This window comes from Pseudophryne corroboree, chromosome 11 (assembly GCF_028390025.1).
Source record: "Pseudophryne corroboree isolate aPseCor3 chromosome 11, aPseCor3.hap2, whole genome shotgun sequence".
NCBI lineage: Eukaryota > Metazoa > Chordata > Amphibia > Anura > Myobatrachidae > Pseudophryne > Pseudophryne corroboree.
This window is the reverse complement of record NC_086454.1, coordinates 120,174,242-120,191,771: the sequence shown is the minus strand read 5'-3', so window position 1 is coordinate 120,191,771 and position 17,530 is coordinate 120,174,242. Positions and strand designations below refer to the sequence as shown.

The 17,530-nt window shown below is 44.5% G+C and overlaps 1 protein-coding gene across 1 annotated transcript in view; it reads left to right on the top strand.

Annotated features, from left to right (window-relative positions):
- The window catches only part of TSPAN4 (tetraspanin 4), a 1,631,716-nt gene that overhangs the window by 329,885 nt on the left and 1,284,301 nt on the right, over positions 1–17,530 (top strand). The window contains exons 3-4 of the mRNA XM_063944765.1: positions 6,850–6,911; positions 7,794–7,844. The gene's annotated coding sequence lies outside the window, so the exon portion shown is untranslated. The remainder of the gene's footprint in view (positions 1–6,849; positions 6,912–7,793; positions 7,845–17,530) is intronic.

Genomic DNA, 17,530 nt, shown 5'->3' with positions numbered 1-17,530 from the left:
CGTCTGCTCCCTGTGTAGGATGTTGGCTGCAGAGCTCATCCATTGGCTGTGGGACCGTGGTGTTATGGCAGGAGCAGAATGGGACTAAAAGTGGCCCTGGAAAAATTACTGGAAGTGGCCTCACATGGGAGGCACCAAATCAACTGGAGGTGGAGCAAACACCCTAACTGCAGCCTTACCCTAACCGCAGCCTAATCTTAAACCCACCCTAACTGCAGCTCTACCCTAACCGCAGCCTAATCTTAACCCCACCCTAACTGCAGCTTTACCCTAACTGTAGCCTAATCTACTCCTAACCCATCCCAACAGTAACTGCAGCTTTACCCTAACTGTAGCCTAATCTACTCCTAACCCCATCCCAACCCTAAATGCAGATTTACCCTAATGCAGCCTAATCCCAACCCCACCCAGCTGTTTGAACTGCCCTGCCAGCTGCTGCTCTAACTCATCTCAGGCGAGCAGCGCATGAGCAGAGCCGCTGGCATGTTCCCCACAAACCACAATGTAAAGCTGAGATGGCCACTAGGCAATTGCCTAATTTGCCGATACCTAGAGCCTGCACAGAAACAATATAACTCACCCAAATCTAAATCTCTCTGCACATGTTACATCTGCCCCACATCCAGTGCAACATGGTTTTGCCCATTATACCCCTTTCAGACGTATGACCCGGGAATTTCCCTACTCAGACCCGGGATTTTCTCTTCAGCAAAAACCAGAGTTTTAGTTTGAGACCCCCCTTTCACATTACTCTACAGACCCGGGAAATTCCCGGGTTGGCCCCTTTCAGACATAAGGTGGTTTTTCCATTTTTGAAGGCAGTGTCATCATTTTAAGGGGACAGTTTGCAGGCACACAATGATGAGGTCATGCAAATGGGGGGAATAGACATGATAAACAGAATGGCAGTCTCTTCTCTGGCACCCTCTGGCACTGGCACACTTCTCTGCACAGCTCTGTGTTCCTCTCATGTGTAGCGTCTGCCCCTCTCCAGCTGATGATGTCATCAGCAAGCATCAGTTGGCCCTTCCTGGCCAGTTAAAACAGTTTATATGCAGCCAGAGAGCAAATTCCTGGGTCGCGTCATTCAGACTTAACCCGGGAAGCCAACCTGGGAAGAAAGACCCGGTAAAAGCCCAGACCAATTGCAGGGTTGGCGACCTGGGAACATATTCCCGGGTTGGTGCCTTTCAGACATGCCAAAATCTCGGGTTGATCTCTGAAAGGGGTATTAGTGTGCTTTTTTGGTTTGCTAAAAAACTTGAATAAGCCCCTATGATTCTGTCCGCTTACATTTATATGGATTCCATAAGTGGTGAATGCACACTTGGGGGTATATTCAATTAAGGTTGAAACTGCCGTCTTGTCAAAAAGATGGCAGTTTTCGACTTTTTCAGGTTGGAAGGGGTTCCAACCTATTCAGTCCCCAGCTTTTTTAATCGACAAGTCGGGGAATTTGGCTTGTCGAATAGTACGTGAATCGGCGGTATAGCTGCCGATTCACGTGCTTCTGAGGGAAACGGGGCCAAATTCGACAGGTTTTGGCCCCGTTTCTGACCATCTCAGTTCGACTTAAAAAAAAGTCGAACTGAGATGAGGGACCTGAGAGGAGGAGAGGGGGGAGAGCCGCGGGCAGAAGGGGGAGAGCTGCGGGCAGACTGGGTACAGCAGCACTACAGCACAGCGCTGCAGGAGGATATGGCACAGCCGCCGCTCACGGCAGCGTCCACCCGGCTCCAGCAAGTGAGGTCCCGCTTGCTGGAGCTGGGTGGAAGCTGCTGTGAGGTCTGGCGGCTGTGCTACATCCCCCTGCAGCGCTGCTGTCCCCCGTCTGCTCGCGGCTCTCCCCCCTCTCCGGTCCCACATCTCAATTCGACTTTTTTAAAGTCGAATTGAGATGGGCATTGAATAGCCCTTGTTGGATCCATTCCGGCAAATGCATGTCAGAATGGATCCGACCTCGACTGAATATAGCCCTTGGCATGAAAGTGACTGTACCGAAAATGGCGATGCCAGAAACCAAAAACAGACGTGATCTGGGCTGAGGTCATCATGGGAGAGAGTCCGGTGCACCAAGACACTGTATCTTTGGTACGTGGACCTCCCTGTAAATGTGCTTTATGTCTGTGTGTCTGACATCAGTGTGCCCTGTAATTTGCTTTAGCAGCAATTCTACCAGAAAATATGTAAAGAACACAGCCTGGAGGAGGGTGAAAGAATGAGTTATAATGCAGCGTTTATACAAAATTGATGAATATTCTGATGAGAAATAAGATAGACCAGATGAAAAATCGTTCCATTCCCTAATAAAATGCAGCTTCTGAATGAATCATTTCTTAATTAATGCCTGTTTATCAATGTCATTTCACAGGGCCATACAGAAATAGACAGGAACACAATTAACCCTAGCGCTGCCATGTCAGATTAATATTTGTAGAAGCTATTTAGAAGTGAATATCAGAAGAACGGAAGGGGCTCTAAACATATAATTGGCTGGTCAGGAGTTTATTGGGAACCTTTTAAGTTAAAGCATTTAAGTTGTCATTTAAGTGAATTCATTGCTGTAGTGTATGCACGTGAAAGGAAATGTGCGTCTACAGGAGGTTTTTTTTTCCCCTCATTTTTTTGCCTGAATAGAATATTGTAAGTTGATTTTTTTTATTTTTTATTTTTTAAATCATCACATTTAAATGTTAAAATAATGATATATTCAAAGAGAGCATTACTTGGTTTAAGTATGACCTGGCCCATGTGACATTCACATCCAATCAGGTGCAAACGCATGATTTCTGGAGGGGGGCTTCCAAATGTTTGAATGAAGGAAGTTCAAGCTATAGTCTGCCCCAAACATAGTGCAGTTTATATAATACAGTACTTTAGACATATGCAGGCCCAATGATCATAGCAAGCTACTTACCGGATTCGCTCTCTGGTCCGCTGATTGAACCCTTAGATCAGCGTTTTTCAACCCATGTGCCGCGGCACACTAGTGTGCCGCGGCTGGTTGACAAGTGTGCCGCAGAGTCAGAGCCCCCTTCACTAACTGTGGACCTTGACAGCGGACACGCGGGCAGTGCTGGGCTCTTCTGATAGTGCCTGAGCCGTGACCTATAGTGACGCGGCGGCATGGCATCACAGGTCACATGCGCTACATAGCATGGCTGGCAGCATGCCCGCCCACCAGCCAGCCCGTACGACCGTCTGCCATCCAGCCCGCATAACGGCCCCACTCGCCAGCTAACCAGCCAGACAGCCGGGCAGCTAGTCTGCCTGCATGCCTGTCTACCGCTCACAGATCTGCACTGTGAGTTTCACTCCAGCCGATGAGGGACCTGAGCTCCTTTCTCTTCTACCAGCAGGTAGGGACCAATGTATTTTATTCATTTTTATTTTGGGAGCAAATGTGTGTTTTAATACTATGGGGGCTAGTGTGTGTGTGTTTTTTGTTCTTTAGGAGGCAAATGTTTGTTTTTATTGCTGAGGGGGCAAATGTTTGTTTTTTTATTCTGAGAGGGCACATGTTTGTTTTTATTTGTGAGGGGAAAAATGTTTGTTTTTTTATTCTGAGGGGGCAAATGTTTGTTTTATTACTGTGAGGGCCAAATGTGTGTGGGGGTTTTCTGTGGTGGCAAATGTATTTATTTTATTACTGTGAGTGCCCGTGTGTTTCTTTTATCACCGTGGGAGCCACTATGTGTGTTTTTCCCCGTGAAGGACTGGTGGTGTGCCTCAGCAATTTAAAAATATTGTTCGGTGTGCCGCGAGTTGAAAAAGGTTGAAAATCACTGCCTTAGATCCACAGACACACCCAACAGACTTTGTAGGAAAATCTGCTGCAACTGGGCATGTGTAGCAGCTCCATTCCACCCTTTATACTGCATAAAGTGGCCTCTGGACAGGCTGTGGGTAAGGGGGCTTATTAGGCAACTGGACCTATGACCTATGACTCACGTGACACTCTCTTGAGCAGATAAAGTCCATTGGTGCAGACACCTGGCCAATTTCAATATATGCTGCAATTCGGCTGGTGGGAATCTGTCCCTTGTAATTTTATGTAATATAATGAAGAGATCAATTTGAGAATGCCCACTGTATTTATTGTTTAGCAGTCACAAGCCTGTTCTCTGTATCTTTATTTTGTGGCGGTCACTAGAATTATCTTTTTAATTATAAAATGCTGACATATTACATACTGAAGGTATCATGAAATGACACAATGAGAAGGTAAAGATTGCACTGCTCAGGTGAATTTAATCTACAGATGTGTCCTCATGAATCGTTACGGCAGTCGCACCAAATAGCACCTCTCAGCACACAAGGTCCCGTTAAACTACTAGCATTGGGCATCTTTTTTGTAAAAAATGCATATTAGTCGCAACCCAATGCTGCAAGGACGCACCAGTATTATAGAGTGTCCTGAGTATTTTGATATGCAACACATTGATATCAGTATGAGACTAAGGTGTATGTATATTCAATAAGAGTCGGATCCATTCCAACATGCATTTGTCGGAATGGATCCGACAACCCCTATTCAAAGAGAGGCCAAATCCGACTGTCGGATTTGGCCGCTGCTGCTGATGCTCACCCCGGCACTGTTGCTCCCCGGCGCTGCTCCTCACCCCGGCACCACTCCCCTCACCCCGGCGCCACTCCCCTCACCGCAAGTTGATCAGCTCAGAAGAGTGGATGGAGGAGGCGGCGGCGGTAATGTCATTCCGACTTTTTACAAAGTTGGATTGACAATGGGGTAATTCAGAGTTGATCGTAGCTGTGCTAAATTGATTAGGCACACTGACATGCGGGGGGACTCCCAGCACAGGGCTAGCCCACCCCGCATGTCAGTCCCTGTCCCGTCGCAGAAGTACAAAAGCATCGCACAGCGGCAATGCTTTTGTACTTCAGGAGTAGCTCCCTGCCAGCGCAGCTCCTGTGCCCTGGCCGGGAGCTACTTGTCACTGCCCGGGTCGCAGCGGCTGCGTGTGACATCACGCAGCCACCGCCCTCTCCCGCCCAGCGACCACCTCTGCCTGTCAATCAGGCAGAGGCAATTGCTAGCTAAAGACAGCCATCGGCTGTCTGGCATGCGCCGGTGCATTGCGGCGCCGGCGCATGCGCAGTTCAGGCCTGATCGCTGCTGTGCGAACACGCACAGCACCGATCAGGTCTGAATTAGCCCCATTGTCGGATACAGGACCAAAACCTGTCAGATTTGTATTCCGACAGCTTTCCGACAAGTCGGATTTCCCGACTTGTCGGAAAAAACGGGGCCACATTGAATAGGTCGGAACCCCTTCCGACCTAAACCTGTCGGAAACTGCCGTCTTTCTGACAAGACGGCAGTTTCCGACAGGTATTGAATACACCCCTAAGGCCGGGTACATACCTGACAGATACTGTATGTCTGTGGACCCACCGTCACGCCGATCAAGGTAAGTGTACACACTTAATGATTTTCCGATAGATATGTTGATCCCGGTCATGCAGCTGGGCGGGCATTTGAATTTGCCCACCTAGCTGTGACATTGGCCTCCACAGCAAGTGCTGACAATTCGTATATATATATATATCTGTCATCAGCTGTGATGCAGGGGCTACACGATATATCTGTGAACAGCGTAGTTCCCAGACATATCGCTGGTACACACCGAGCGACACGCCCATGATATATTGGTCGTTCAAATTAATGTTCCGATATATCAGCCAGTGTCTACCCAGCATGAGTGTCCGATTCTGTACACAAAGTGCTACAATGTAGCAGCAACAGCATTTCTCCAATACAAGTACAGTCACATGCAATATACAAGTGTCGCATATCAAATTAATCGACACAGTCTCCTGGTGTATAATAGACACATTGGGTCGAAAGCTGCCGACTGTCGAAAAGACGGCAGTTTTCGACTTTTTTAGGTCGGAAGGGGTTCCGACCTATTCAATCTAACCCCAAATTATTCAACAAGTCGAGGAATTTGATTTATCGAAAAGCACGTGGATCGGCGGAATAGCTGTGTCGAAAACGGGGCCAAAACTTATTAGAATTTAAAAATAGTAGAAGTGAGATGCGGGAATAGAGACGGGGGCAGATGGGGGAGAGAAGCGCCGGAGGATGTCACAGCCGCTGCTCATAGCACCGTCCACCCGGCTCCAGCAAGCGAGACTTCGCTTGCTGGAGCCGGGTGGACGCTGACGTGAGTGGCGGATGTAACATCCTCTGGCTACGCTGCCCGCTGCTGTAGCGCTGCTCTCCCCCGTCTGCCCGCGGCTCTCCCCCGTCTCAGCTCCCGCATCGTAGTTCGACTTACTTTAAAGTTGAATTAAGATGACATTGAATAGCCCAGGTCGGATCCATTCCGACAAATGAATGTCGGAATGGATCCGACTTCATTGAATATACCCCATCATGTTGTGACCAAGACGCATTTTCAGCAAAAATAGACACCTGACGTTAGCAGAGTTGCACAGGCTCTCTCGCAGCAGGTATATTACCCTGCGTGGCGTTTTGAGGCTAGACATATGAGGACATATCTGTAAGCAGTGTAGTTACATAGCACAGTGGAATAACAATTGCTGCTGCTGGTGGAGAAAATACAGGTGGCAGATGAGAACATACAAACTCCACATGTATAAGGCCCTGTTTATGAATTGTAATCATGATCCCAGTGCTGTGAGGCATTATTACCAACTACTCACCATTCTGCCAGTACCCACGTATCTTTTCTGTGAGCCTATACTGATTCTATGTGATAGATAGATGTATGTTATCTTATAATGTGAGCCTCTATGTTTTGTACTGTGTTCTCTTAATGCACGGCTTGCTATATTTCACATACTTCTCCATTTTTCCAACAGGTTCCAACATTCCAGAATCCGAACAAGAAACCAGCAGCAGGCTGTGAAAGGTCCAGTAACAGGTAGGAGAGAATAACATAGTTCACCACTAGCCTCATTCATCAGCCCTATTAATTGTGTTGCCTGACTCTTGCTCTCTTATTTCTACTTTTTATCCTCCTTCCCTTTGCTGTCCTCTATCTCTTACCTTCCTCATTATCCTGTGCACTCCCCGCTGCATTTGTACTTTCCATCCATCTTACATCCTCCCACTGCCTTAATTTATCCGTATCTGCTCCATCGTACTCCTCTATCTCCACAGTGGGTGCTTTAAGTCCAGTTATCTCATCTCTGAGAACTAGGAGGGGAAAAGTGAGTTTCCTGTTCACTGCTTTCCACTCAAGTCAGAGAGTAGGGTTTTGCTGCATCTCTTCTCTGATCTTCTAGGGCAGTGGTTCTCAAACAGGTCACATTTTCCAGGTCACCTTCACAGGTGTATTCATTACTCACCAACACATTTTAAAAGATCCATAGGTGGAGCTATTTATTTCACTTGTGATTCTGTGAGGTGACCTGCAAAACATGAACTGTTTTGAGTCCTGAGGAAAGTGTTTGAGAACCTATTTTCTTTGGTATATTGCTGCCAATTCTATAGCGCCTGTACCCTCTTCCAATATTGAAGGAGGAACTAGGATTGCAGACTGAAGCCATTTGTCTGGGCACTTGTGTTGGTAGCGTAGAGTATATCTCCTCCTGTACTTTTACCCGATGTAGGAAGGGAGCAGCCCACAGCTCAGCTTTCCAGGAGAGGAGATCAGCAATCTGTCTCCTACCCCACGGGAAGTTTACATGCCTATGCTGGAGGGTAGTTTTATATGGCCATATTGGAGCGAACCAGTGAAATCATTCAGGATTAGTTAACATTTTGGATTAGAATTCTAATTTTTGCAAATTGTTCAAAACAGAATTCTGAATTTCAAGGAGCCAGCCAAAAAGCGACAAAGCACAGAGAACAGGTAAGAGAACAGCAGTGTGTCTACTTTGTTTCTGATTTTATGAATCTTTATGAAGCTGAACAGTACTTTATCTGCCTACATGTCTTTGCTCCACCTACAAGTGCAATGATTAACCTTCTTGTGTGTCCTGCTGTGACAAGCACCTCCTCCCATTGCTGTAACTCCTCCAAGCATTGTGTATTGATTTAGCCTCATCTACCAATGATTAGGGGTGACTGCTATCTCCTCCTACATTTGTGTTGGTCCCGCCCATGTGAGGCAATTTTCAGACTTTTTTTCAGGCTCATTTTAAGTTCCCAATTCGCCGTGTAGCGGCTTTAGTAGCCCTTACTGAATAAAAGAGGATCTTTATTAAGCGTCAAACAAGTCTTTTAAGTAAACTATTAGGGTAAGGAGACTTAAAAAAAATACTTTTTTTTATGTGTTACTACATTTACATATTTTAGTTACATTGCGTTCATAAATATGTATATAAAATGGAAAATGGCAAAACATAGACTTTCGCATGGAAATAGGTGCATAATGGCACAAAATTGTCATGCAGGTTCCACTGCTAGCAAAATTATCTCTACTCAATATTTATTTTATTTCAGTTATTGCTGGAATTTAAAATACATCACACTTGAATAGTTTTACAGCTGCAATAATTATTTCCAATTTTAATTAATATTGCACACAATCTTTACTTCATACTATGCAAGCCTCATTAAATATAAGCAAAAACGTTATGTAGTTTCAAAATCAAATGTAGTTTGAAATGTTTCTTCAACGAGTAGAATTGCTGTTTTTGCTTCTTTTGCGCTCCAGAACTACTGTTTGCACCTTTTTTGTACCTCTTCAGACCTCTGGTGTTATTTAATCCTTGCTTTCCTATGCAGTTACCAATATCATGAGAAGCATAGCATAATTATATTGACTCTCCGCTCAGAAATGGGAGTGCAAACCCTCATTCCTTTCAGCCAGTTTGCACTTTTTTCTTGCACGATGAATGGATTTTCACCCATTGCATAATAGAACCCCTCTGGGCTTTTTCTTGTGGAAAGACTTGACTCATTTAAATGAATTTGTTTGCACTGGCAATGTCTTACAACTTCTCAAAACATAATTGACTTCTGTTTATGTTAAAGAAATAATTAATACATTATGGTAGAATTTTAATTTAATCACCTCTCAAAATAACAGCTGCTATACAAATAGTATAAAACCTGAATATATTCTTCCTCACATTAAAAATGAAAGAATAATAATAATTTTATTTATGTAGTACTTTTCTGCAATAGCACTCAAGGCATACTTTCCAGCTGTCCCCCACTCAGCAGGACAGTCCTGTTCTCCCAGGAGTGTCCCGCTGTCCCACCCGTTGGCTGAAATTCCTGCGGTGGGGTAGTTGAGGGGAACACACAGCACTGCTCACCTCTGCATGGCTTTGATTCACAATGCGGGGGAGCCTGGGGGCGTGCGTGCTGGGCACGCCCCCACAGTGACGGGAACAGGGGTGCCACAAGATCCGCCCTGGTTCCCTGGGGCCCCAACCCCTTTGCAGTGCCATCGCACCAAGGGCCCCTATCCACTGGTCACCAATATTGAGATGTATACTCAAGGTGCTATACAGATACTATGAACATAATACACAAGGTTATATTTGCATAAAATACAGAAACCATCGGGTAAATTTACTAAGATGGGAGTTCTATTTAAGATGGGATGTTGCCCATAGCAACCAATCAGATTCCAGGTATCATCTTCTAGAAGGTGCTAGATAAATGAGAAGTAGAAGCTGATTGGTTGCTATGGGCAACATCCCATCTTAAATAGAACTCCCATCTTAGTAAATATACCCCCATGAATATAATACTAAGGTGAGGCAGCCATTTTGAGTAACCAATTCTAAGGATTATTTATCCTATCCATGAAGGATCCAGGTGAGGCAGCCATTTTAGGTTCACTACATAGAGTTATACTGGTCGAATATGCAATGACTGAAAGTAATGACACACATAGGTGAGATAAAAATACAAGTTGAGATACTAGATCCTTATAAAATCATCAGAGCCATGCATTCTTCACCCAACACAAGAGCGTTCCAGATGGGGCAGCCATCTTAGGTGTAAATTGATTAGTAGGGGCGACTCCATTCAAGCGTAGAGGCTGAACAGGGATGCCTCACTATAGAGTGCGCTGTGCAGTGGCAGCTGCTAGGACCAAAGACTGGAGCTGTTTGCCAGCCCCATAGGCTGGGATGCCACAACACCACCTGTCCAGGAGTCAAACACAGCATCTGGGCCCCATTGTAGTGGAAGTGGCAGGTAGATTTCACTATACTTAAGAGACTATGGGGGAGATTCAAATGTTTGAAAAGTCGGTTGGGTGTCTGTTTTTTCCTGTCTATTAGATAGGAAAAAACAGACTCCCAACTGACTTTTCAAACATTTGAATCTCCCCCAATGGCTGGCATTGCTGCCCAGTCCATAGACAAGATACGGCCTGTGAGCCCAGTTCATTGCTGCGTGTAAGTGATCTGTAGCTGCTACCACCTGTCATTTGGGGGTCATTCTGACCCGATCGCACGCTGCAGTTTATTGCAGTGGTGCAATCGGGTCAGAACTGCGCATGCGCCGGCGCCGCAGTACGCCGGCGCATGCCAGACGGCCGAAGGCCGTCGCTGCAGTACGATCGCCTCTGCCTGATTGACAGGCAGAGGCGGCCGCTGGGCGGTGGGGGATGAAACGGCGGGGTTTGGCCGCCGTTTCGTGGGCACGGTCCGGCCAACGTAGGCGTGGCCGGACCGTGCGGGGGGTGGGCCGCAGCGGCTGCTTGATGTCACATGTATCCGCTGCAGGCCAGGGAGCAACGAGTAGCTCCCGGCCAGCACGCTAAAGCAGCGCTGGCCGAGAGCTACTCCTAAAGTGCAACAGCATCGCCGCTGTGCGATGCTTTTGCACTTCTGCTGGGGGGCCGACACTGCATGCGGGGCGGGATAGCCCTGTGCTGGGCGTCCCCCCGCATGTCTATGGACATGATCGTAGCCCTGCAAAATTTTGCAGGGCTGCGATGATCTCGGAATGACCCTCATAGTGCAATGTAGTGGTGCCCTGGCTCAAATAATTGCCCACCACTGCTCTACAATCTATTGATAGAGTGAAAGAGGTGCGGTGAGACAGGTAAATTATACAGGGCCATAGAGGTTATCAAAACCAGCTTAAGTGGCATGATTTTTTGCTAGCCAGGGCTGCCATCCCCCTTTGTTCAGTGCCATTGTGGCCATTTATGAGAAATAATAATAATCTGTATTAATGTATGCACATGGATCCAGTGTCTAGAATACTATATATTCCATAAAACAGGTTAATTGTTCTGCTATAGATTCACAAAGTAAACAGTTTTTCTCTTTTGTTCCGTGGAGGCAAGTGACAAGTCTGTCTATTTACACCTCATTGTATTAAATAATAGGTGTTTTTAAATCACAATGTGACAAAAGTTCAATTTAAACCCATCACTCTGATCTTGTTGTGATAATAAGTAGTATGATTAGTTGTTTGAAAATATTTCACATTTTGTGTTGTCATTGTCATTACCTGAAAAAATATTGGATTAAATAACTGCAATCACATACAGTCACACTTACAGACACATATACACATACAGATATAGAGACACATGCACACATATAGGGCTTAATGCAGCAACGTTAGAAATTATCCCAGGCCTCCAAAAATGCAATATTCGATGTCCAAGACGCATACCGCATATGCACCGAGCTCCTGTATGCAATAAATTCCAGAGGTTGAATGCAGTGGCTAATGCACTATAGAAGCCTATGGGCTCCTTCTATCGCATTTCCCCTTGAGAGGGAGAGCAGTTCTTTGCCGAAATATTCATGCATACGGCATTTGTAAATACCGATAAGCATGCAGTGAATGGCGGGATGCATAGCATTCACAATGCAAAGCTTCATGCATTCCGCCCATATTCACACACGGACAAAGGATCACATACATTCAAAAGGGGGGCACCCCAAAAATTCTCGCACAGGGTGCCATTAGACTCTGGGCACGCCCAGTTGATTAGGATTTTGAATGACACGGATCCAGTGGTACAGCACGTTGAGAGGAAGTCTTGCTGTGGCATTTATGATGGACTGAAGTGGGGATAGATGGGTGAGGGCAATGACTAATAGCAGAAGGTTGCAGTAGTCAAGACGGAAGGTCCAGAATATTAGTCTTGCTACAGTATTTAAGATGGATCCGATATGATATACCGACAGACGGGATGCCGGCTGTCATTATACCGACAGTTGCATCCTGTCTGCTGGAATCTCGGCAGCAAGTCGCCTCACAGGCTGCTGCGATCACCACGATTCATGCCTGGTGGTGTTCTATTCTCCCTTGGTTGGTGGCGTGTGAGTACACATCCGCGCTGATAGCTATTACTTCACAATCTCCCTGAAATGCTTTTTCAAAAGTAGGCAAGTATGTGGTAAGGGCGTATGTATGGCAGAACCAGCCGCATATGCACATAGTAGTAGTTGTATCTGTAGCGACTGCTGATCACCAGTACACACGCATTGCCTGTGTGAAAGAAAAAAATCACATTATATTTTACTAAATAAAACTTACCATCACTCAATATCTCTTTCTGCAATTTATTCTCACAATAACCCTTTCAGACTAGCAAAAGTTTCCCGGGTAACCTGTTATTTTGGTTTGTCTGAAAGGATCCTAAAGCAATATCCCGGGTTGCGCGTTCCGGCATTTCATCCCAGGTTGCGACCTGGATTGAAGCTGGAATCGACCCAGGATGCGGTGCAGTGTGAACAGTAAGCTGGGTCAAGATGGCCCGACACCCATCATAGGAGGAGGTGGCGCTTGGATATGATCATCTCCAAGCGCCGCCTCCTGCAGAGTCGGTGGTGACGTCACTTATCCGGTAATATGCCGGGTCTGGCCGCAAGTCTGAAAAGGGTCTCAAGCCAGGCCACCACACCCATGTACAAATTCCCGGGTGAGACTCAACTTTGTAAGTCTGCAAGGGGTATAAATCTCTGGGTCTGAGGGAGACCACACCCAGCCAATCTAGGCAGAAAGAGCTTGAAACAATGTAAAAAAAAGCTTAACAAATAACTAGGGATGTGCACAGGCCCAAATCTCAGGTTTTGGGTTCTTGTTTTGGATCTGTATTCCCTTCGTGTTTTGGATCTGTGTTTGTTTTGCCAAAACCTCCCTTGTGAGTTTTGGCTCTCTATTTGTTTTGGATCTGTATTTAAAAAAAAACCCCTCAAAAACATAAAAACAGCTAAACAGCAACAACAACAGTGAGGTTCTTCCTTGGTCTGGACTCATGTGCACATAAAAGTGATAAGATGCTTGTTAGTCACTGACGTTGGGGCTCTGTAAGCAACAAGTCGTTATTTGTAGAGACGAGCGGGTCCAGTTACCCACCCGAACTTTGGAAACCGAGGCAGGATCAGAGTACGGCTCGGGAATTACCGCCTTACTCGGATCCAAAATCGAGGCCGAACGTCTTCATCCCACTCACGGGTTTTGGATTCTATAAAGGTCCCCGGTGAATGGCACCATCTTTACTCCGGCTGTGGACAGTGTACTGGACGGACGTGTCCGTCTCAGTACCGTGTTGGCTGGCGTGGGGCCGGTGCTCTCTCTGCTGTATCAGTCCAGGGGTGCCCTGTCTGCTGTATCAGTCTAGGGGTGATCTGTGCGTCCATCCATGGGCTCCGCCCCAGTGTAAAATTAAAATAATAAAAGCTAAAAACAAAAAGCCTAAAAATATTATTTATTTTCTATGTTTGTTTGTGCTGTACTCCAGTGTACTATATCTTTTCTTATTTTATTTTCATAAGTACTGTGACACTGCCAGTCAGACCACAGTATTTTATTATTTTGTACTTATACACATATTGTGTGACACTGTTGGTGAAGGTCAACCGCAGTGTTCGATCACTATTTCTGATGCACACACATGTTGTGTGACGCTGTGGGTGAAGGTAGTACCACAGAAATATATTTTGGGGGTGATTCCGAGTTGTTCGCTCGCTAGCTGCTTTTAGCAGCATTGCACACGATAAGCCGCCGCCTACTGGGAGTGTATCTTAGCATAGCAGAATTGCGAACGAAAGCTTCGCTAATTTTCTCGTAAAGATTACCTCGCAGTTTCTGAGTAGCTCCAGACTTACTCAGCCATTGCGACCAGCTCAGTCCTTTTCTTTCCTGGTTTGACGTCACAAACACACCCCGCGTTTGCCCAACCACTCCCCCGTTTCTCCAGCCACTCCTGTGTTTTGCAACTCGAACGCCTGCGTTTTTCCGCACACTCCCATAAAACGTCCAGTTTCCGCCCAGAAACACCCACTTCCTGTCAATCACACTACGATCAGCACAGCGATGAAAAAGCTTTGTTATGCCGTGAGTAAAATACCTAACTTTTGTGTAAAATAACTAAGCGCATGCGCTCTGCGAACCTTGCACATGCGCAGTAAGCGACTAATCGCAGTATAGCAAAAATCGTCAACGAGCGAACAACTCGGAATGACCCTTTTTATTTCCTACTCATACACGTATTGTGTGAGACTGTTGGTGAAGGTCAACCGCAGTGTTTGATTACTATTTCTGACGCACACACATATTGTGTGACGCTGTGGGTGAAGGTGGTACCACAGTAATATATTTTATTTCCTACTCATACAGGATTTGTGCAACAGTGTTGTTGAAATTAAACTGCAGTGTTTGATTACTATTTCTGACTCATACTTGTATTGTGCAACACTGAATGTGGTACATTTTTTGTACAAATTGTGGTATGTGCTGTACCTCACTTCATTTGTGTTTGTGGATAGATCTGAAGGATGAACAATTGAGAGGAGAATCAAATGGTAGGTGGGCGCTAGTAATCGGCTATAAGACACCAAAAATACCAATACTGTTCTATGACCGCAGCTTCCCAAATTGAGGTGCTGATCCTCAACCAAAAAATTCATAAAAATAATGAAAAACCACTCAGAGAAGCGCTGTCGTTAAACAGTATTAATAAAATGTATTATTAAAAATATTTAATATGTGTATATGTCACAATACAATACATAAACCAAGTATCCTGTGATTTTGCAGTATGGACCAAACATTGATAACTACAAATAGCAACAAAATGTAAGATACATTGTAAAAACTCCCTTAGAAATGTAACCTCTTGTATTCCGGATAAAGGTACAGCATTTGTGCTTATCAGATGCTCCTTATAATAAGCTCCATGCATGGGCTAATTGATCTCAAGGGCTTATTTGAATATTCCTTTAGATTTAAGAGTCCATCCACAGTGAAAATGATACACTTGAGTTGTCTAACGCTTGATGAAAAAGCTTAAATGCTCACATTCTTATCCACCAATGAAGAAAGGCTCTTTATGGGCAGCTTATATGGACTTGATACCATGTATAACACAGTGACTTTTAAGCTGGAACCGCTATTTGAACAGTCTCGTGCAAAGCTTACCCTGGCCTTAGAAGTGGAGGAATTGAACGATGTCTCCTACTTGGTAGTGGGCGCCGGCTGCCCACACCGCTATGCGGCGGCACGGAGGAGGCTGTCAAGTGCAATGGGTGAGGACAAGACTCGCAGGATAGTGTTGGAGCGCGGCTTGTCCACCAAAGCCGTTCGCTCATGGTTACGTAACGGGAGCCGCCAAAGCGTGTTGCTGTGTGTCGGGTCTTTAGTGATGACCAGGATACCGGATAGCGTGTCGGGCGGAATTCTTGACGCGTTTCTCAGGCTCTAAAACTGGGGCTGTTTCATCAGAAGTACCGCCTCCATAGCCTTAGGCATTTTTATACTGCAGAGCTCCCTAATTGCTTGAACAGCTGTCTGGTAGTAATCAGCCAATTAAAGACTGTGTCGGATTAATTCAAACCAACAGGCTCTTGTTTGTATTACCATGCTTTTATAAATCAATGAATATATACAGACTTAATTATTCATCCTCTGTGTAAAGGGATAGCTAAAATTCAATAGCCTTTTCTCCTTTATAGGTCTAAACAAATAAGAGAAGCTCTATAGACACTTGAAAAACGTATTAAAAAATGCATGAGTATATATAAAAATATAAAATATATAAAAACAGGTGTCTCATAGCCAAAATGATTACCATGCTAATTTCATTCTAGAGATGACGAATCCCAGGGCTACACAACACTAATCTTATAATTACCATAGTAATGACAAAATATAATAATAAAAAATTAGTTAAATAAAAACTTTGAATAAAGGGACAGCAGAATGAAAGACATTTCATTATATTACTCCTTAGAGTTATATACACATAAATAAAATAATCTATTTCATAGACATAAATCCATTATCAAAACAATATTTAATTTTGACACATCTCAGAAAATCGCAATCAGGGAATAATGCAATTTATCTCACTGATAATCTAACTAAACCTAAAGTGGTCGGACTTCAGTATTTGTATAAATTTTGTTCGGCCACCTGTGATATGCTGGAAACAAAAACTCCTATTCTCAGAGAACTCTTCTAAATCAAAACTGAATAGGATACTGGAAACATGAATGTAGCCATAGACATTATGAACCTAAACCTAAAAAGGACCTGGAGCTGTAATTCAAAATGCCCTCTCACCTTTATAACAAAATATAATTAATCAGCCTCTGAAATCAAACGTATTATAAATAAAAATTATAGTTTATTAAGGCTAGATAAATATCTGAAGAACGATATACAAGAATCTCGGAAAGTAGTTTTCAGAAAGGCGGATAGTTTGAAACAGAAACTAGCACCTAGTATGCTTAGACCAGATTACAATAAGGGTTCAGCTGTAGGCAATTGGTTAGATCTAACTCCAAAACCAAAAGGGTTATTAATGTTTGGTCCATACTGCAAAATCACAGGATACTTGGTTTATGTATTGTATTGTGACATATACACATATTAAATATTTTTAATAATAAATTTTATTAATACTGTTTAACGACAGCGCTTCTCTGAGTGGTTTTTCAATTGAGAGGAGAGCAGGAAGCACATACTAGTGGTGGAGGTGCTGCCACCAGTCATGACGATACAAGTTCATCAGCGTCATATACTAAGGCAGATGCCAAGGAGCGTAGATGGCTTAAGGCAGGGCATGTAAACTCATTTCATTTTACAGTGGTTAAGAAAAAAACATCAAAAGGAAAGTTAGCTGCAGAGGCAGTAAGACAAACTGTGCATTCAGAATCAGAACCATCAGACATTCTTTAGGAACGTTTAGGGGTGCCACGTCAGCTATGTGTGAGTCTGACATTTTTCACACTCTCCTCATAGAAAAGCCTTTTTCACCTTCTTCCACCATTTCTGACCCATCTGCACATGTGGGGAGCAGTACAAGTAAAGATTGTGATGATGAGGAGGACAAAATAGAAATTGAGGATTTGTGTGTAGAAGTGGAACAGGATGAGGGGGATTTGTGTGTACTACTACTATCTGACACTGAAGATGTTGATGATGTTGTTTGTGTAAATCAGCCACCAACGGCTGCAGTTGTTGACCATGATAAAAAGAAAGCCATTGCGATGCCTAGGCATAAAACCAACAAGCCACCTCTTGGGTGTGGAATTATTTTTATCCCAAACCTGACAATGTTTTTAAAAGCATCTGCTCCATTTGTGAGGCCAAAGATAGTAG